Source organism: Lygodium microphyllum, chromosome 5 (assembly GCF_053477565.2).
Source record: "Lygodium microphyllum isolate KBCC chromosome 5, Lygodium_microphyllum_v1.1.10, whole genome shotgun sequence".
NCBI classification, from domain to species: Eukaryota; Viridiplantae; Streptophyta; class Polypodiopsida; order Schizaeales; family Lygodiaceae; genus Lygodium; species Lygodium microphyllum.
The window spans coordinates 60,752,246-60,774,697 of NC_141139.1; the positions used below are offsets into that span (position 1 = coordinate 60,752,246).

General features: G+C 41.9%; 1 protein-coding gene across 1 annotated transcript in view; it reads right to left on the reverse strand.

The window, feature by feature from the left end:
* LOC148035882 (4-hydroxy-tetrahydrodipicolinate synthase, chloroplastic-like) overlaps nucleotides 1–21,461 on the reverse strand; it is a 65,208-nt gene extending 43,747 nt beyond the window's left edge. The window contains exon 1 of the mRNA XM_087677894.1: nucleotides 21,261–21,461. The gene's annotated coding sequence lies outside the window, so the exon portion shown is untranslated. The remainder of the gene's footprint in view (nucleotides 1–21,260) is intronic.
* Between the last annotated feature and the right edge of the window lie 991 nt (nucleotides 21,462–22,452).

Consider the following 22,452-nt stretch of genomic DNA (forward strand, 5'->3'; position numbering starts at 1 on the left):
AAATACGATCATGGCCACCTTTGAGGAATGTGCATGAGATCTGCAGCTTCTTGGGTTTATGTTTTTACTACAGGAAGTATGTATGCAGGTTTGCTGAAATTGCATCTCCATTGCATGGCTTGCAAAAGAAGGATGTGCCATTTAGATGGACAGCAGTGGAAATTTCAGCATTTGAAATGTTGAAAAAAAGATGACTTCAGATCCTGTACTTGTGTTGCCCGGTCTAAGAAAGTTCATAGTTCAATGTGATACGTGTGGTAACAGCATTGGGGCTGTTCTTATGCAAGAGGGCGGAGTTGTGGCTTATGAGAGCCGAATTTTCCACGGTGTAGAAAAGAATTTGCAAGTCTATGAGAAAGAGCTCTTAGTTGTAATTCATGCACTGTCTACGTGGAAACATTATTTGTTACGGGCTGATTTTACAATGCAGACAAACCATCAAACTTTGAGATACTTTCTAACGCAGACAAAGTTGTCAGAGAAGCATATGAGATGGGCAAATTTTCTCTCTATGTTTCATTTTCACATTGTACATATTGATGGTAAAAAGAATGTTGTGGCTGATGCACTGTCACATAAGCCATAAATTTCAGTCGTTAGCATGGTTTATTACACTGAGTTGGATGCCATGAAAGAGCAATATCTTGTTGATTCGGACTTTGCTAATGTTTATGCTTTGCAATGGCCAAAGGCATGAACACTTTGTGCTAAGAGATGGATTTCTGATGATGCATGGTCGACTATGTGTCACAAAGCACTTAAGGCCTAGGGTTATCACTGAAAGTCATGTTCCTCCGTATGCAGGACACAGAGCTATTGATGCCACAGTCAAGGTAGTGGAGCATTTATTTTATTGGCCAGCTTTGAGGCATGACGTAGAACAATTTGTTAAGACATGCATCATATGTCAAAAGGTAAAGCCTGATAGGCAAAAGATGCCGGGTTTATTGCAGCCCTTGCTTATTCCAGATAGGCCTTGGCAGAGCATTGCAATGGACTTTATTTTTAGCTTCCTAAGACACCATACAGGGAATGATAGGATATGGACTATCATTTGTAGGTTTAGCAAACAAGCCCAATTTATTTCGGTAAGGAAGAAAATAAAGGCCGATCATATGGCACGATTGTTTTTGTAGCACATCTCTAAGTATCATGGTATGCGAGAGTCGATCATTAGTGATCGAGACCCTCGAATGACTAGCTTATTTTGGAAGGGCTTGTTTGAGAATATGGGTACCACGCTGAAATTCTCATCATTCTTCCATCCGCAGACAGATGGTCAATCTGAGGAAGCAAATTCCACAATGTTAGATCTTTTGAGATGCTATGTTTCACACCACAAGACATAGTGGGAGCAGTATTTGCCCTTGGTTGAGTTTGCTTACAACAACACAGTGCATAGTTCTACGGCAAAGCTCCATTTGAGGTGATTGAGGATAGTAAGAAGGTACCGCCTATTCTGCAAACTAAGGATAAGATCTTTGAGGCTGATCATTATGTGGAAAACTTGGATGTAGCCTATGCAAAGATAAAATATGCACTTCAAAGATCGCAAGAAAAGCAAAAGAGGGTAGCTGATCGCCAGAGACGTGCTTTGCAGTTTGCAGAGGGTGATTATGTATTGCTGCATTTTGAAAAGGCAAGGCTGAAAAAGATGAAAGGAAGAGAAAGATTGTATCCGAAGTTGAGTATGAGATACTATGGGCCCTTCCAGGTGTTGGAGAAGATCAACGGTGTGGCATATCGGCTAAAATTACCTCCACATTGGCAGATACACAATACCTTTCATTTCAATTTGTTGAGGCCTTTTCATGGTGATGTGCCAAAGGATATGTCTGCTGAAATTCAGCCTGAGGTTGAGAAGCTAGATGAGATTTTTGTACCTGAGCAGATTTTGGCACATAAGGAAAGAAATATCAAAGGTAAAGTTTCCAAGAGATACTTGGTGAAATTTCAGAATTATTCACCAATGGATGCCAAATGGATAGAAGAGAATGACTTGGCAGACCATTCTCAGTTGTTGCAGCTTTATCTAGATGCCTTTCAGTTAGAGCCGACTTTAGTTTGGGCTCCGTCAAGTTCAGCAAAGCAAGGGTCCAGAGTATTGCCTGATGCTCAAGGGGGAGGTAGCACTTCCCCTCCTCCAGTTATGGACAGCTCTCGTATGTAGTGAATCTCCAATATATTCAACCTCCATCCAAGGTACTACGCTGACAGTATGTTTGCCATGAGGTCACTACTTAGTATACTAGTCACTATGAAATGAATGCAGATGAGTATGAGTTTCACCCAAGCACTGGAACTATACTTTTGCATCAACTTATGATCAATTGAGCATGAATTTTGCCTCAATTTTGAGACAAAAATTTTGATCAGTTTCAACTCAGTTTTGTATCAGCTTGAGAACCGTCTATGGCCACTTTTTGGATCAGTTGTGCATCAGTTTTTGCACTAATTGATGGTCAGTTTTTGCAATGAGTTTGTGATCAGTTTGGGGTCACATTTGCAACAATTTGTGATCAGTTCTCAGATCAGCAAGTGATCAGTTTATGATCAGATTATGCTCAGTTTTCAATGTTTTACATCTAGTTCCATAGACAATAGCATATGTTATTATGCCATTGATGTTTTAGCCATGGTTTATGCTTGGTTTTTGCTATACTATGGTTTGGTTTTGCCAGATAAGTTGAGCTCATGAGAAATAGACATATCACATGATAATCTAGCAATGTTTTTAAGATTCTTTGTGAGTCTTATATTATGTTTAATGTTATGTTGGCTGGTAATTTTCAGCATATGTTGGGCATATGGAGTGGTTGAACAGCAATGGGCAATGTTGTGTTGACTATGATGCCCTATGGAAATTCCAATGTAGCAATTTGCTTTTGATGCATTTGCCAATGCAATCGAGGACGATTGTAAGGATTTCAAGGGGGACGGCTGTCATGAGAACATGTATTTTTGAAACCTCACTTAACATGTGGATTAATTTTAATCACATGATTAAGTAAATGTTGCACATGTGAGGTGCAACTAGGGTTAAAGTAAATTTACGAGCCCGGGACCCAAAGAAATCACAAGATGTCAAAGGCAAAAGTTATTATAAGTTATGCCACACAGCCACTTGGTGGTATCTGGTGCCAGTTGTTAGCCTAGGTCATCCATTTCGCCATAAATGTCAGTTGGTGACACTAGAGAAGTGGCGTTTAATGATACTACTAACGCCAACCTGATGGTCAAAGATGACACAAAGACACTCGGGAATGAAAGTTGCCTAGCCAATTTAATTATTGGTCGGTCGGATTATTTTTCAAGGCACCAAAATAATTATTAGATTAATCTTCAGTATTTAAAGACTAAAAATTAATATTTAATTATGAAAAATATTGAAAAATCCATTTGGGAAGACTGCCACTTGTCAAAAAAGCCCATGCAAGACTAAATAACGTCTTTAGAGGCTAGAGAGAAGCATTTTTATAAATTCAGCCTACAAGGGAGAGGGAGAGAAGACTGCTGGTCTAATTTGCAGCCATTGGAGGACCTTCTAAGGCTGCCAAGGGTAGGAGAAGACCAATCAATAGCAGGAGACAGCATCTGCAGGCTAATGAGACAGAGCAGGAGCTATAAATGATTGATTTTCTTCAATTATTTGCATCTACAAGCTGTTGTGGCAAGGCAACAGCTACATTTGACTGATTCTCAGTCATTCTTCGCGACCAAACACTGAATTTTCTCTCTCTACAGCTTTCTCTCTCATCTCCCAGCCATTTCACAGCCTTGCTCCGAAGATCTCAACATTTGGACCCTTGGAGGCTGAGAAAATTCAGATTTCTCTGCTATAAACCCTAATATGCAACAAAAATTAGGGTTTAGCAGCAACCTCGAGAATCGTGTCAAAATTGGAAGCTCCAAGACTTGGACTGAACAGAGCTGAAGCTGTTTTTAGCTTATTTAGGTGGAGGGATCAGAAAATAATTGAATTTGGGGCATTTTCCATTTCTAGCAAAGTGGGTGACGGCCAATTGATTGCCCGAATCAAGGGCAAATATGATTAAAGACTTACTAGTGATTCATCACAACAAGGGGAGTTGGAATACCAAAAGGAATGGGGAGAATCCCATTGTAAATCAACTTATTCTTCAATAAAGCTAAAGAAATACCGAAAGAGGTGCCAATTTTTGGGGCCAATCGGGTGTGCATTGTCCAAGATCAGTAGGTAAATTTGTATTTTCAAATTTGCATTAATTGTTTGCTCCTGTAATTTAGTTGTCATCAGGGATTTACCACCCATCCACGAAAGGAAGGCTAGTTGCGAATTTAGCAAGCAATTCTTCCATTGCAGGGTGCTTAAGGTTGTCAACGGTTTGTTCCATCATTCTTTTATATGTGGACCCTCTTTAGACTGCATGGCATTTTCAGACTTAGCGGATTCTAGTTCAAAGTCCCAGGTACTCTCATAGTCAATGGATGTAATATCAAAGTCCATGACACTCATATTACAAAAGTGGGTCTTCCTTTGAAGCATAATGATCCTCAACCCACAAGAGGGTTGCAAATAGATCATTGTGGTGGTCAACAATCCTTTGATGCAAACAGGTTCATTACTAGTTTGGACTTTATGAGAGCTCTTTAAGTAGTAATAGATTAGCCTTGGGGTGGTCCTTAAAGCATGGGCACCACTATATAAGTTTTTCAAGCTAGCAAAGGGTTTACAGAAGCCTATTGCCTTAAATTATCTCAATGAGTTAGAAGTGAATTTCTTTGCCTCACAACCTTGTTTGAATTGCTTGGCCAATAGGGGAATCTTGGACTGCTTTTTGGTTCATGGCATGACACCTAGCCTAGTAAGCAAGTTCTTGGTCAAATGCAAACTTGTCAAACGAGTTCAACACACAAGTCATTGGACGATTCAACTAGATCAATGTTCAACATAAGTCTCCATATATCAGCAATCTCTCTTCGCATCAGTGCTCTTTCGTTGTTTTGCAACTACTACAAGATCCATTAGTCTCTTGAGAGTGCTCTTGCTTTATCCCCCAAGAACATGAGACTTTCCCTAATTTTGTCCTTTTTCATTATTCTAAGATCAAGAATTTTAACCATATAAAAACTACCCAATACTGTTTTAAAGTTCAATCCAGCCAAGATCAACAGCACTTGAATTATCAACATATCTAGAATTTATGTTTCCAGATTGGTGAGAATCTGATTATAAAATGGCTTTTGATAACATTGATCTTGACCTAGAAAAAATGAAAAGATTAAGAGAAGAAAACAAAGTTCTTGATTAAATGCCAATGTGTATTGACCCAGAATAGCAGGATAATGCAGACTTTACCAAACATATTTACAACACGATCAACTCTAGATATTTGGATGAAAGTATATAGCAAACTCCACCAAATCTACCACCTGTAGAAACACCTGCATGGTATTACAGGGATCAAGCATACTTTAAGGAAAGAATGGCTCATGCTATCACATCTTCAGATGAAGATGGTGAAAGTATAATTGAAGAGGAATTTACACCTATTAATCCTCACAGGTCCAAATCTCCTACAAGCATTCTTAGAGCACAAATGAATGCACATCAACACTTGTTATTCCAACAGTCCCATTAAATGCTACTACTTCCAGTTCCACATCCAAAACTTCTTATGGTAACTTCTACAAGAAGATTGGCGTCCCAAAGAAAGTTGACTCATTTCCTATCTGGTCCATTGATGGGAAAACACCAGAAGAGATAAAACTACTGATTTACATTATGTCTACATATGTAGGCCAGAAGATAGTTGACAAGCCGCAGACAAGCAGGATTGATATTTTGAATGCAATCACGCATGGCTTTATGGATGGCATCAAGCACTGGTGAACATCCATCCATCCACAGGTAAAAGTAGCCATTGCACAAGACCCTGACCCTATACAGATATTCTTTGAATTATTACTAGGAGAGTTGGTGGGAAATAAGCTTGATGACGTCTTAGAAGCTCGTGAAGCTTTCTTTAAGTCAAAGCTTTGTGACCCCCGCATGTACAAAGAATATTTGATCTACATGAGAGATCTATTATATGAGGGTTTAGGAGCACAACATAATACTATGAAGGGACACCTAGTGTGTTCTTTCTCGGAGCCAACTCCATTTTACGACAAACAAAAGATGAAAGCAGAAAACAGAGATTTACAGACAACGTGGAACAAATCATCCAAACAATTGAACAAACAATAAAAGAAATCTGTCACCATCAGAAAATGACTCAGTTAAATCTGCAAGCAGGCATACAAGTTTGACATGGATTTTGGTTGTGAAAAATGCAAGTGTGATAATTGATCTAAATATAGTCATCGGCATCACAGGCATTGTCATCCCTCTAGATATCACAGAAACTATTCGCATTCTAAACCATTTTTGAACAAACAAGATGACACAAGGCACAGACATTCAAAGCATTCAAGAAAGTCATATAAGTACTCAAAAGGCAAGGCACAATATAACAAAGAACACATAAATGATTCAAAGAAGAAGGATTTGAAATGCTTCATCTGTGGAAGTCCTTCACATTTGATGAACAAATGTCCAAAGAGAAAAGAGCAAACAAATGTAGCAAAGGCCAACATGATGATGCATCACATTGGCTATGATAGTTGTTATTCACATGACAACTATTCAGAAGATGAATACTCTTATAACAGCGATTATGATTCTGGTATTCAGTTAGACACTGAGACAGAATCCTCTTGATTAGAAGATTATGCTACATCAAGTTCTTCCTATTCTTGGCATACAGCAAAAGAAGAAGAGCAAGAGCCAAAAGAAAATCATCAGGAGACACTGCTTCTGATGCAATAGAAGTCTCAAACAAAGATACAATTGTTCCTTCAAGGTTTTATCCTGTCAATGCTCATAAATCCTATTTCCCACGAGACAAGAAACAAAAGTTCATGGCTTCAGCTTTCAATTCTTAACCCAAAAATGGTTTTCAGAAAGATTTAAAAGGAAAACAAAAGAAGTATGACTCCTCTGACTCAACAGAAGATTCAAACACAGATACATCTTCCTCCAAGGTTAAAAAACATAAAGATAAAATAAGACGAGTTTTTTGCTAACCCTTATGATTTACCTAAACCAAGTACATTGGGTCCAGAGACTAAGAATCATGCAAATATGTTTGTACCACATAAGTTAGAAAGCATGCATCAACCAAGAACTGCATCACAATTACAGCACCTACAGCCACTGCCACTCAGCAAACTGGTGAAAAAATGCTAAATGCATTTACTCAAATGCAGCAAGAGGTCCCTTCACTGTGCAAGGTAATAGAACCATTTCAAGAAAATCAATTGAAGTTTGAAACATTAAGGACTTGGTAGGTAATAGAACCATTTCAGCTTCTTCTACTACAGTGGTGATCTCGGAAAGATGATGTAGGTGATCTTGAATAGTCTCTGAAAAAACCAAGATACCATCTATGTATGTTAAGCAAAAAGGAAATTTGCCAAAAACAGAATCTGTCTACTCTTAAAATTTCGTTGGCGCAACCTTGATGCCGAAGGAAAGAATTGTCCACTGGTAGTGATCATGAGGAACACAGAAAGTTGTTTTGTACATGTCTTCCTCTTTTAGAGGTAGTTGCCAAAAGCCAGATTTAAGATTAAACTTACTGAAGACATTGGCTTTTTTAATTCTTTTGAGAAGTAGATCCTTCAAAGGGATAGGGTGACCATGTCCTATAAGATATTTATTGAGAGGCTTGTAGTTGATTACTATTCTCTTTTTGCCTCGCTTTTGTTCCAAATGCCTATTGACATAAAATACTTGACAAGCCCAAGGGGAATTTGTTGATTCAATCAAACTTTTTTCCAGCAAAGACTTTATTCCTCTTTACAAAGTATTAAGTCTTCTTCTTTCATTCCTTCATGAACAGCCTTTGTTGGTACAATATTTTGATGGATACATAGAGAAATAGCAAACCTTTGCATTTTTTCTTTGTAGACCAATGGATCTTCATGCATAAACTGTTGAAGTCTTTCTTTCATGCTCTTGATTTGATCTTCATATTTCTTCATTTCTTACTTTATCCAATATTCTCTTACTACTGTTTTGTCATGACCACTAGTTTCAGTTATTGAGTAAACTGTTCTACCAATCTTGGGGAGTAGAGGTAGCTTTGCTTTCCTGTCCTGATAAGTAATACCAAATTTATTTTACCAAAAAGTATACGGGACAAGATGCTGTAGAATATCAGTACCGATCAAAAGATCGTACCGCATTTGGCGCATGAGCTAGATTTCAATTGGCACTTTGATTTTGCCAAAATGAAGATATGCATGGGTTACATGAATAAGAGTGATCTTCTTATTATTTGAGAGCTCCACTATGATTGGGATAGTAGCTTTAATGCATTTTTTGGGGAAAAGTTCGAAAGGAACAATGCTTAAACTTGAACATGTGTCAAGTAGAGCATCTACATACAAGGAAAACTGTGGCATGTTTTTGAGCTGAACACATATCATAGGGATAGGACCGTCAATATCTAGGGCATTGATCTTGAATGTTTGTTCCTTGTGTAGCCTGATTTGGTTGACTGGGACTGTAGGTTTTGAAGTGGCTTTTCCTTGGGAAGTAGAAGGTATGTCTTGCAATCCTCTTAGAATGTCAGTTGTGCCTTCTTCTAGTTCCTTCTAACTGGAAAGAATTCTCCCATATACCTTGCATAGTGAATGGACCTCTTGCTGCATTTGAGTAAATGCATTTAGCATTTTTCCACCAGTTTGCTGAGTGGCAGTGGCTGTAGGTGGTGTAATTGTGATGCAGTTCTTGGTTGATGCATGCTTTCCAACTTATGTGGTACAAACATATTTGCCTGATTCTTAGTCTCTGTACCCAATGTACTTGGTTTAGGTAAATCATAAGGGTTAGCAAAAAACTCGTCTTATTTTATCTTTATGTTTTTTAACCTTGGAGAAAGATGTATCTGTGTCTGAATCTTCTGTTGAGCCAGAGGAATCATACTTCTTTTGTTTTCCTTTTAAATCTTTCTGAAAACCATTTTTGGGATAAGAACTGAAAGCTGAAGCCATGAACTTTTGTTTCTTGTCTCGTGGGAAATGGGATTTATGAGCATTGACAGGATAAAACCTTGAAGGAACAATTGTATCTTCGTTTGAGACCTCCTGGGAAATAGGATTTATGAGCATTGACAAGATAAAACCTTGAAGGAACAATTGTATCTTCGTTTGAGACTTCTATTGCATCAGAAGCAGTGTCTCCTGATGATTTTTCTTCTGACTCTTGCTCTTCTTCTTTTGCTATATGCCAAGAATAGGAAGAACTTGATGTAGCATAATCTTCTAATCCAAAGGATTCTGTCTCAATGTCTAACTCAATACCAGAATCATAATCACTGTTATAAGAGTATTCATCTTTTGAATAGTTGTCATGTGAATAACAACTATCATAGTCAATGTGATGCATCATCATGTTGACCTTGGCTGCATTTGTTTGCTCTTTTCTCTTTGGACATTTGTTCGCCAAATGTGAAGCACTTCCATAGATGCAGCATTTCAGATCCTTCTTCTTTGAATCATTTATGTGTTCTTTGTTATATTGTGCCTTGCCTTTTGAGTACTTATATGACTTTCTTGAATGCTTTGAATGTCCGTGCCTTGTGTCATCTTGTTTGTTCAAAAATGGTTTAGAATGAGAATAGTTTCTGTGATATCTAGAGGGATAACAATGCCTGTGATGCCGATGACTATATTTAGATCAATTATCACACATGTATTTTTCACAACCAAAATCCATGTCAAACTTGTATACCTGCTTGCAAACTGACTGAGAAAACCTTTGATTTAACTGAGTCATTTTTTGATGATGACAGACTTCTTTTACTGTTTGTTCAATTGTTTGGATGATTTGTCCCACGTTGTTTGTAAAATCTTTGTTTTTTGCTTGCTTCTTTTGTTTGTAGTGAGATGGAATTGACTCGGAAAAGAACACGCTAGGTGTTTCTTCATAGTATTATCATGTGCTCCTAAATCCTCATATAATAGATCTCTCATGTAGATCAAATATTCTTTGTACAGACGGGGGTCACAAAGCTTTGACTTAAAAAAAGCTTCACAAGCTTCTAAGACGTCATCAAGCTTATTTCCCACTAACTCTCCTAGTAATAATTCAAAGAATATCTGTACAGGGTCAGGGTCTTGTGTAATGGCTACTTTTACCTATGAATGGATGGATGTCCACCAGTGCTTGATGCCACCTACAAAGCCATGCATGATTGCATTCAAAATATCAATCCTACTTGTCTACGGCTTGTCAACTATCTTCTGGCTTGCATATGCATATATCATGTAAATCAGTATTTTTATCTCTTCTGGTGTTTTCCTATCAATGGACCAGATAGGAAATGAGTCAACTTTCTCTGGGACGCCAATCTTCTTGTAGAAGTTACCATAAGAAGTTTTGGATGTGGAACTGGAAGTAGTAGCATTTAATGGGACTGTTGGAATAACAAGTGTTGATGTGCATTCATTTGTGCTCTAAGAATGCTTGTAGGAGATTTGGACCTGTGAGGATTAATAGGTGTAAATTCCTCTTCAATTGCACTTTCACCATCTTCATCTGAAGATGTAATAGCATGAGTCATTCTTTCCTCAAAGTATGCTTGATCCCTGTAATACCATGCAGGTGTTTCTACAGGTGGTAGATTTGGTGGAGTTTGCTGTATACTTTCACCCAAATATCTAGAGTTGATCTTGTTGTGAATATATCTGGTAAAGTCTTCATTATCCTGCTCTTCTGGGTCAATACACAGGGGCATTTTATCAAGAACTTTGTTTTCTTCTCTTAATCTTTTGATTTTTTCTAGGTCAAGATCAATGTCATCAAAAGTCATTTTATAATCAAATTCTAGCCAATCTAGAAACATAAATTCTAGGTATTCTGATAATTCAAGTATTATTGATCCTGGATGGATTGAACTTTGAAACAGTGGTTCTTGTATTTTATGTGTCCATGATCCAATAGGTTGGCAATAAATATCTTGAATTTGTTGCAAGATATCTTCAGGATAATCTGTGTCCTGCAGATTTTCATAACATAACAAATCATTTTCAGGGAATATGGATGTAGGAGGACCTTCAGTAGACTTGGAGGTACCTTCTCCTGTGGGTATGATCTCTCTCTTTACCCTTGAGAGAAATATACATATTTAATGAACCAGTTGATGGAGAAGAAAAGTGTGATGTCCACCCTTTATGTAACCGCTTATTTGAGAATGTGGACCAATCCGTTGCAATGCTTGGTGTAGGCACTATTTTAGAAGAAACACTAGTAGTGGCTGGCTTTGCAATAGTATTTTTTTGTATTTGCTGGCAAAGGACAAGTAACTAGTCTGTAATCTATTATAAAGATTCCATCTTCTCAATGAGTCCTGTTAGTGCCGTGTGTCCAATTGACTGTCTGCAATTCTGCTGTCCAAGAATTATTATTCTAGAGGCGCAGATAAGACAGTGCCTTATAGTGATTTTCTTCATATTCGAAAGTCTGGATAGCATTGAGTACCGAGGATGTAGCTTTTTCAATAACCTTCTTGCAATGTTAACAGACTCCATGGATAACTCAATCATGTGAAGATGGGTGAGTATGGAACTTTAGTAGGTTTACTCTCTCGGAGAAAGAAACCCTCAGTTGTGGTTGTACTACTGCCTTTGATTGTTCTGGAGGAGCATTTGGAAGCAGCTGTTTTTATGGGAGCAATAATGTTTTTCCTTTTATATTCTGAACCTTTATAATCTTAAGAGGAAGTAATTCCTTCTTTCTAATGGAACTAATATCAAGCTGCCATTCAGTAGGTAGCTCGATCTCTGACCACTTTACACATTCAGGTAGAAACCTTTGTGTGACCTCATTAAATTTCATAATGACGGTTTGGCCTTTGTCATTGAAGAATTAACTCCTTCTATCACTCTAGGGATAGCTAAGGACATACAATGGAAAACCATTCTATATTGGATTGCTAAATGTGCAGAGGATGCTTTCATTTGTAAACCTATAGTTCGAATATGTAACATAAAAAGTTCTGAAAGATAAGGATCATCGACTGCTATAACATAATTTGGTCTAAGTTCAAAAAATATGGGACCATTTAACAGTGGTGATACTGCAGCTCCAACTATTATATCATACAATTCTAAATGGCGGGTGTCTAAGACTGCTGCCATACAGGATGCATTTAAACCTTTTCAAAAAATAGGGATAATCCCTATAGCAATATATCCTAAATGTAGGTAAGGGTATTATTTTCTATTTTGTTACTTTTGTATCTTTGGATAAACTAAAGATAAAAGATTAACATACTGATCTTCTGAGAGAGAGTCTCCGACAGTTAAAAGACCTTGATCTTCTATGAACATGGTAGATGCCTTGAACTTGAAGATTCCGTTTTCTCCATAAATTTGAGATGCACCAATCTCTGGTAAGATCCACTTTGAACTTGGTTGAGCTTCGTCAACTATAATGGTAGAGTGCCCCAGCGACTTGTACCTCTCTGATATATGCTTGAATGCAAAGGAGAAAGCATTCCCAACTTGCTTGGAAGCCATGAGGGATTTACTAGACGTAAGAGGACGAAAGTGCTCAAAACGGTAACACGGCAACCCAATGAGCGATGCCTCGTAATGTCACTTACTACCTCACTTCACTCAAGTAGATGAATGAAACTCTGCTCTGATACCAACGCACAGAGTACACAACGGAAGACGGACAAAACACAGAGTTAACGAACGACGCTCATTAATTTAGCCATGATGTTATCTTTAAGTCTTGTTGTCTCTTGGTTAACAAGTTTGAAAACTCTATCAATGAGATTAGAAACTAGGATGTTTTCAATATCAAGTTCTCATAATGGCCATTTTGGTCTAGGACTCCGTCCCTTTTCTAAGGTTATGATCACTAGCTCACGACACAAGCACACGCACTTGTGATTCCTAGGCTCGTATCTAGCCAAATAGGTCTTTCTTAGCTCTACGCACCTTAATTTCTTGCCTTAGGGCTTGGCTTGTTCCTTATTTATATGAATTAGGTCTCCATTGATCACCTTTCTTGTGTTGTTAAACCCCTTGTTCATTGTGGTTCAATCTCAAGCATTCAACATGCTAGTCAATTCTTAGATGATTCTGGTCTCTCAACCTCTTAAAGTTTACCTTTTGTTTAATCAACCTCAGTTGCACTTGTGGCTATGTCTAGCTACATTGATCCCAATGGGTTGGGTCAAATGAGTGAGACCTAAATATGGCTGTGATAAACTCCAAAAATCACCAAAACATGCCCCGGCACCATAACACAGCTCAACTCAGCATATCACGTCCCTTGGGACTCCACATGGCACCATAACATGACATATCACAGCATAACACGGTTTTCCAACTCGGCACAGCACCGCGACACGGCACAGCCCAACGCGACACGGAGGGCGACACGGAAGGTAACACGCCACGGAAGGTAACACGACGCGGTAACGCGACACGGCCCAGCGCCGACGCGACTCAACAGTCCACCTTGTTATCTCCCCCCATCGGGCAGGGAATTCCTCATGGCACTTGATATTTCTTGGTGCTTACGCAAGGATGCACCCCCGAAACCCTTCACGGTAACACCACACCCCACTCACCTCTCGCCCCATGAAAAAGACTACCCAACCCCCTCACTCTCACTGTTTGCACTCACCACCCCCACTCACCTATTCCTGGGGGAAGCCCCGAGCCACTTAACCATGCCCAAGCGACACGCACTACGGCCCCATGCCGCGACGCGTCCAAGGAGAGCCAAGCCTCGAGTAGGGTACCTCCCCTATACACACCCCCCCTACAAAAAACTCGAAGCCCACTTCGAGTTGAGTAGGTATTAACAGTTTGTTATTTACAAGAGTAAGCCCAACGCTCATACCTAACTTCAAAAAAGTGAAGGTAACTATACGAATGCCCCTACATAGTTATGCCCTCAAGTATACTTACAAGCTGCCCTGTGACGCCTCCACTTTGTTAAGTCTTCCCCCAATGCTAACAGGTCGTGTCGGCGCCGCCAGCTCCTTTGTTCGTTGTGCTCTTTTTCTTTCGAGTGCCCCACCTGGCACGGATCTTCGGGAACGCCTTTGTGTAGTACGCGCCTTCAATCTTTGGAGTCGAATGTCGACGCGCCCTCCTGGTGCAATCCATCACTCCTGCATGTTTTACCCTTCTCCTTTCTGCACAACTCCACATACAGGCAGTGTGGAGAAGTAATAAGCCCTGTTTGGCTAGATCCGACTTGATCACCCGTTTGTGCTGAAAACCTATGTGTTGGCCCTCTCTGACCTGATTCACTTCGGTGATGCGCACATACATGCCGCGGCCATTGCTATTAGGTAGCCAAACTGCGCCTGCTTGCATTAAAAAGCCCTGCTTGGCCAGATTGAGTTGAATCACCTTCGTACAAGTTAGAGGGACTTGATGAGGACCATCAAACCGTCTAGCTTGAAGCGCGAGGGCCAACTCCCTCGCTGTGTCCACCTCGACATGGCCCTGTATGGCCTGATTTTGCAAGTGGGACCAGAAAAGCTTGTACAAGTCGATACGCGGGATTTTCGCATGTCGCCTTGCCCTTACAGCCAAATCCATTTCTTTGGCTGTGAATAATGGCCTCTTGATGCCAGGACTAACCTTAGTGACCCAGGTTGAGACCAAGCCTTCACACCTGATCTCGGCACTTGTGTTAGGCTCCTCATTAAGCCAGATCCGCCGTTGAGCACTTGGAGGGTGAAGCCTCCGCGCAACCTACTCGGTTCGACCGTGAAGCCATCCAACCACAACGATGTTGCCTAGCAGGTTGCACCCCGTTGGTCCTGAGACCGGAATGGGCTTGAATGTGCAGGTAGACTTCAAGGTCGGAGTGGATTCTCTAAAAGCTACTCTCATCCGAAGCGCAGGGTCCCCAGCCTCATGCACCCCCGCGATTAGAGTCCCATTCCAGAAAATCCATTCGTCACTATCTGTCCACACGAGGGGCACCCCAGTACCCCTATCTGCTTTGATGTATGAGGGCTTGTTTCCCTCTGAATCAGCCGATGTAGTCCCGTCTTCTGGCTTGTTGGTTTTGTAAGAAAATATTTGTAACTCCTGACTAGACTGTACATGATTCCCCTTTCCCACTGCCTCAATCTTTTGTGGTTTTACGGTTGATTTTGTCATCATAGCCCCCTCCGCCCTGGGCCTTTCCACAACATTGTATTCAACTTGCTCTTCAGCACACGTCTCTGTCTTTACCCCTTTCTCTGCATAGCTTTTCCCATCGTCACCCGCCCCCTTGGTCTCACTGTCCATCTCATCCACCCACTTATCACAATACACGGCCGTTTGTTTATACTCGCGGCTCACGAGTTCTTCGGCACCTCCTGTCTCCCTGGCTTCCACCTGATCCTCAACCCATCCGGCACCTTCATTTAGACTCGCGGCTCCACGAGTTTGGTCTTCTTCTTTCATCCTGCATTCGGCCATTTCTTTAGACTCGCGGCTCACGAGTTCTTCCTTCACCTCCATCTCGCACACGGCCGTTTCTTTATCCTCGCGGCTCACGAGTATTATGCCATTCTCTTCAACCTTCTCCTTGCACCCGGCCGGGAGGTACCCTACTCGAGGCTTGGCTCTCCTTGGGCACGTCGCGGCATGGGGCCGTAGTGCGTGTCGCTTGGGCATGGTTAAGTGGCTCGGGGCTTCCCCCAGGAATAGGTGAGTGGGGGTGGTGAGTGCAAACAGTGAGAGTGAGGGGGTTGGGTAGTCTTTTTCATGGGGCGAGAGGTGAGTGGGGTGTGGTGTTACCGTGAAGGGTTTCGGGGGTGCATCCTTGCGTAAGCACCAAGAAATATCAAGTGCCATGAGGAATTCCCTGCCCGATGGGGGGAGATAACAAGGTGGACTGTTCAGTCGCGTCGGCGATGGGCCGTGTCGCGTTACCGCGTCGTGTTACCTTCCGTGGCGTGTTCCGTGTCACGTTGGGCTGTGCTGTGCCGAGTTGGAAAACCATGTTATGCTGTGATATGTCATGTTATGGTGCCGTGTGGAGTGCCGTGTGGAGTCCCAAGGGACGTGATATGCCGAGTTGAGCTGTGTTATGGTGCCGAGGCATGTTTTGGTGATTTTTGGAGTTTATCACACTTGGTATCAGAGCAGGACCCCCGTGACGCATCGGAGACGTCCTGAGGCGGGGGAGGGGCAAAAAAGGTAAAAATTCAGAAAAAAATCCGAAAAAATCATAAAAAATTCAAAAAATTTCAAAAATTCATAAAAAATTCAAAAAATGGGAAAACGCAAGAAAAGTGGGAAAAGAGTGAAAAGTGACCGAAATGAAGTGGAAAAAGCACAAATCGAAGCCGAAAAGTGTAGAATTGAGAATTTGTATGATTCAAAGCACAAGATTTTGGCAAGATGGTATGATTGTGAGGATGAACACAGGATTTTGTGGGCAACGAAGGTGAATTGGCTGAAGAGTGGATATGGATTTCTGTAGGGGGGTGTGTATAGGGGAGGTACCCTACTCGAGGCTTGGCTCTCCTTGGGCGCGTCGCAGCATGGGGCCGTAGTGCTTGTCGCTTGGGCATGGTTAAGTGGCTCGGGGCTTCCCCCAGGAATAGGTGAGTGGGGGTGGTGAGTGCAAACAGTGAGAGTGAGGGGGTTGGGTAGTCTTTTTCATGGGGCGAGAGGTGAGTGGGGTGTGGTGTTACCGTGAAGGGTTTCGGGGGTGCGTCCTTGCGTAAGCACCAAGAAATATCAAGTGCCATGAGGAATTCCCTGCCCGATGGGGGGAGATAACAAAGGTGGACTGTTGAGTCGCGTCGGCACTGGGCCGTGTCGCGTTACCGCGTCGTGTTACCTTCCGTGTCGCGGTGCTGTGCCGAGTTGGAAAACCGTGTTATGCTGTGATATGTCATGTTATGGTGCCGTGTGGAGTCCCAAGGGACGTGATATGCCGAGTTGAGCTGTGTTATGGTGCCGGGGCATGTTTTGGTGATTTTTGGAGTTTATCACACTTGGTATCAAAGCAGGACCCCCGTGACGCATTGGAGACGTCCTGAGGCGGGGGAGGGGCAAAAAAGGCAAAAATTCGAAAAAAATCCGAAAAAATCATAAAAAATTCAAAAAAATTCAAAAATTCATAAAATTTTCAAAAAATGGAAAAACGCAAGAAAAGTGGGAAAAGAGTGAAAAGTGACCAAAATGAAGTGGAAAAAGCACAAATCGAAGCCGAAAAGTGTAGAATTGAGAATTTGTATGATTCAAAACACAAGATTTTGGCAAGATGGTATGATTGTGAGGATGAACGTAGGATTTTGTGGGCAACGAAGGTGAATTGGCTGAAGAGTGGATATGGATTTTTGTAGAGGGGGTGTGTACAGGGGAGATACCCTACTCGAGGCTTGGCTCTCCTTGGGCGCATCGCGGCATGGGGCCGTAGTGCGTGTCGCTTGGGCATGGTTAAGTGGCTCGGGGCTTCCCCCAGGAATAGGTGAGTGGGGGTGGTGAGTGCAAACAGTGAGAGTGAGGGGGTTGGGTAGTCTTTTTCATGGGGCAAGAGGTGAGTGGGGTGTGGTGTTACCGTGAAGGGTTTCGGGGGTGCGTCCTTGCGTAAGCACCAAGAAATATCAAGTGCCATGAGGAATTCCCTGCCCGATGAGGGGAGATAACAAGGTGGACTGTTGAGTGGCGTCGGCGATGGGCCGTGTCGCGTTACCGCGTCGTGTTACCTTCTGTGTCGCCCTCCGTGTCGCGTTGGGCTGTGCCATATCGCGGTGCTGTGCCGAGTTGGAAAACCGTGTTATGCTGTGATATGTCATGTTATGGTGCCGTGTGGAGTCCCAAGGGACGTGATATGCCGAGTTGAGCTGTGTTATGGTGCCGGGGCATGTTTTGGTGATTTTTGGAGTTTATCACACTTGGTATCAGAGCAGGACCCCATGACGCATTGGAGACGTCCTGAGGCGGGGGAGGGGCAAAAAAAGGCAAAAATTCGAAAAAAATCCGAAAAAATCATAAAAAATTCAAAAAATTTCAAAAATTCATAAAAATTTCAAAAAATGGGAAAACGCAAGAAAAGTGGGAAAAGAGTGAAAAGTGACCAAAATGAAGTGGAAAAAGCACAAATCGAAGCCGAAAAGTGTAGATTTGAGAATTTGTATGATTCAAAACACAAGATTTTGGCAAGATGGTATGATTGTGAGGATGAACGCAGGATTTTGTGGGCAACGAAGGTGAATTGGCTGAAGAGTGGATATGGATTTTTGTAGAGGGGGTGTGTATAAGGGAGGTACCCTACTCGAGGCTTGGCTCTCCTTGGGCGCATCGCGGCATGGGGCCGTAGTGCGTGTCGCTTGGGCATGGTTAAGTGGCTCGGGGCTTCCCCCAGGAATAGGTGAGTGGGGGTGGTGAGTGCAAACAGTGAGAGTGAGGGGGTTGGGTAGTCTTTTTCATGGGGCAAGAGGTGAGTGGGGTGTGGTGTTACCGTGAAGGGTTTCGGGGGTGCGTCCTTGCGTAAGCACCAAGAAATATCAAGTGCCATGAGGAATTCCCTGCCCGATGGGGGGAGATAACAAGGTGGACTGTTGAGTCGCGTCAGCGCTGGGCCGTGTTGCGTTACCGCGTCGTGTTACCTTCCGTGGCGTGTTACCTTTCGTGTCGCCCTCCGTGTCGCGTTGGGCTGTGCCGTGTCGCGGTGCTGTGCCGAGTTGGAAAACCGTGTTATGCTGTGATATGTCATGTTATGGTGCCGTGTGGAGTCCCAAGGGACGTGATATGCCGAGTTGAGCTGTGTTATGGTGCCGGGGCATGTTTTGGTGATTTTTGGAGTTTATCACAATGGCTAATCCTAAGTTCCTATGTGAATATTCTTAAGAGAGAAAATATATAGTGGTTGTGTATGTGCCCTAATTGCCTAAGGGCTTAAGGTTTCAGCCCCCAAATTCCCTTGAAAGGGTTGGATGTCTGAACCTTGTGAGGTGAGGGTTGGTTTCATCAGGTGCCTAGTAATGAATTGTATGCATCTAATAGGAATCTAGCATAGAATCCTAAGAATGATGCATATATGCTTGGCCCTACTACGAGTGCACCTATCGATGTATATACAATCCAAGTCCTAATTAGAAGATATTGCTTTCCATTGATTTTTTCTTGCCCAATGCACACATGGTCAATAAAACAAACAAATGCAATAGCACTTAATCTTCATATCACAATAGTGCCACACAAATTAACTACCAAGACAAGTTCAAGTTTTGCATTTTTGAGTTCTGTATGTGTTCTTTACTTTGAAATTTTTTGTGTTCTTAGCTTTTTAAGTTGCATATTTCTTCTTCTTTGATCCTAACCTGCCTACTCAATCACAATCCATCAAACCAATTCATCATCAATCTATCCTTCTTAACCTAGTTATGCATGTTTTAGAGTAAGTAAGTGTGGGGGATCGACTCCTCATCGTTCCAACCCAAACTTATGCATACAAGCTTTCTATTTTGCCATCCAATAAGAGTATGACCACCTTGATGAGTTGATTCCATCCTTGGTCCCAGCAAAATGAAACCAAAGTATTGGCCTCAATGCTCAATAATGGGGCATTTGATGGAACTCTTATTGTTTTAAGAGCTTTAACAACTATAGCTCAAGTATCTCTCACTTAGTTTGGCTCATATTCAAGCTCTAGACCAACCAAATACCCTTTCTCTCGATTCTAAGAAAGAAAAGAACAAAAGAATGTGTTGACCTAGGAATGCAACTCTACGAGTGATACATCTAAGAGTGCAAGTGTGACTTATGACTACAATGACTATGATGAGTTCTTGTGTGTGTAGTGTGTAGACTATGAATGATTTGCACTTATGATGACTATGAGTGGATTACACCTATAAATGTCTAGTTTGTGCCTCTCTGTGTCCTTACCTTCATCACTATGAGTGGTGAGTGCTTGACTACAAGTGGATGTACCTCTGATGACCACGAGTGCCTTGGTGTGGTATGTGGCTACAATGCACTACAGTGGCTACGATTGAGCCTATCTATGAGTGGGTGGTGAGTCTATCTATGAGCAGGTGGCTAGTCTATCTATGAGCAGGTGGCTAGACGATAAATCTGTAAATATGCATGTCATGAGTGGGGTGATCACAAGTGAACATGTCTACAAATGTGAGTATAGTGATGAATATGAGTGGGTTTGTGGAGATGATTGCAAGTGTGTGCACCTATGTTGATGATTGCAATTGAGATGCTTAATATAGTGAAAATCGTGAAGATGATGATTGTGTGTGTGGGGTGATACGTATGAGTGTAGATAATTATGTGATAAGTATGCAATGATGAACAAGTGGTGGGCAAGTCCATGAGTGCATTCTCGTGGCAATGCAATGATGTCTACAACAATGGTAATTGTGTCTATGATTATGAGTACTCGTGCTTGTGATGACTACGATGATGAAAATTTTGATGATCATGAGTGTGATGATGATACAATTGTTGAGTCATGCCAATGACTCTACTGATGCTCCCATGTGCATGGTGATAAGGTGGCAATGCTTCAGACTTTGAGCACTATCTATGAAAAGCTGGCTGATTTTCTTTCCTATAGAACTTGATCATCAATGTGCTCAGGGAGGCGACCCTTCTGAGTGACAGGGAGGTGAAGCTTCTGGCGATACCTGCACCGGCCTGGAACATAAGTGTTGTGCAATGGCCATCGGTGCTCTAATCCAATGAATTGCTCTTTGCGTTGGAGCTGGTAAAGCAATGGGATGGAAAAGATGACAAACAACTATGGAGAAAGGCTTGTAAGACTGAATATAGGAGTGCAGTGATTGAGCGCTATGACAGTCTGGTGCATAATTCTTAACGGGATTGTCAAAGAGGGGAGCAAGGAGCATTGATTTGGAGTTTGACCTAGACTGAGGCAGTCTGTGGAGAAATCAGACCATGCCTTTTATGGCTAATCTGCGGACACACGTAGCACAAGGCAAATGCCCTCAGGGAGGCCGTGCCGGTGCAGCCTCCTTGCGCAGGTTTTCACAACGGACACATAGCACGACGCCACATGGCACTGAACGGCACGACGCCACAGTGCATAAAGCACACCACTTGCAGCCACAGCCACTAGACCTTGCCCAGGGAGGCTACGCCGGCGCGGCCTCTTGCAGAGACTTTTAAATCAGGAACTTGAACTCTTTTCAGGTGAGATCTCTGTGCACCTGATCGTCGCAGCGAAGCTCCAGCAGGAAGAGGAGGCTTAATCACAAGCTCGGCAATTCTGCACGCTCCACACCTTGAGGCACTCAACGAATTCTTAGCTGGCGGGGAGGACAAGATGAGATATGTCGAGAGGGAGGGGGAAAGGAAGAGCCATAAACAAAGGTATGCTGAGAGGAAGAGGGAAAAGGAAGAGAGGGTACGAGAATAGAGAGGGAGGGAAAGATTAAGCTCTAGATTTAGTTGTAGATTCTAGTTTGTTAGGTGACTTGACGTCTAGTTTGTTCAATGAGGAAAGGCTCTCTTGGTTAAGCAAATTGAAGTTCTAGCTCTCCCTCTTTGATAGAGTCACTCATTGCTCTTGGCACCATATGCTCAAAAAGGTTGGATTTTCTTCTCTTAGTATTATTATGGGTGAGAATTTTGGATTGAGATTAAGAATGCTTTCTATCCTCATTTTCAATTTTTAGAAGTCAACTATGATTAAGGCATACTATGACTAGTTTCGGTCAATTGAGATCAAGTTGTGAAGCCTAGTCAATGTACAAGCTTCCAAATTAGACTTGAGTAAAGATGTAATTTTTTTGGCTAATTCACAAGGGTTGGAGATGCCATTAGAGTCCAAAGAAGCTCCCTGCCACATATAGCACTGTGTATGGCTATTTTGTATGGCTCCCTGCCACACACAGTGCTATATGTGGCAGGGAGCCATACAAAATAGTTTCTGCACTGTGTACAATGCTCGTGCAAACAAAAACAAAGTATACTGAAATCATAACACTGATACATGAAATAAATACATGATCTCATAATGAAAGCGATTGGTACAATCATGACAAGATGTCACTAATACATAGAAAATGTCTACACATATCAAGCGACCAAAAAATAAAGGTGTGTGAGCTCCAGGGATCCAAAGGCGAGCTACATATCCTCACCATCCGAAAGCTCGTCCCGCCGCAAAGGAGCATCGAACGGACTTTGCAAAAAAAGAAACAACACATCAGTCCACCATACAATAATGCATTCTAATTAAACATGGTAACTACGAACAAGAAAGATGAGTGACTTACAGGGCCGCCACGTCTATACAATCAGGTCGATCAATAAAGTGAGACCGTGCCTCTCTGTATATCGAGTCTCAAGGCCGATCAGATCGTGATTTGTAATGGAGTGCTGCAAAGAAAATAAAAT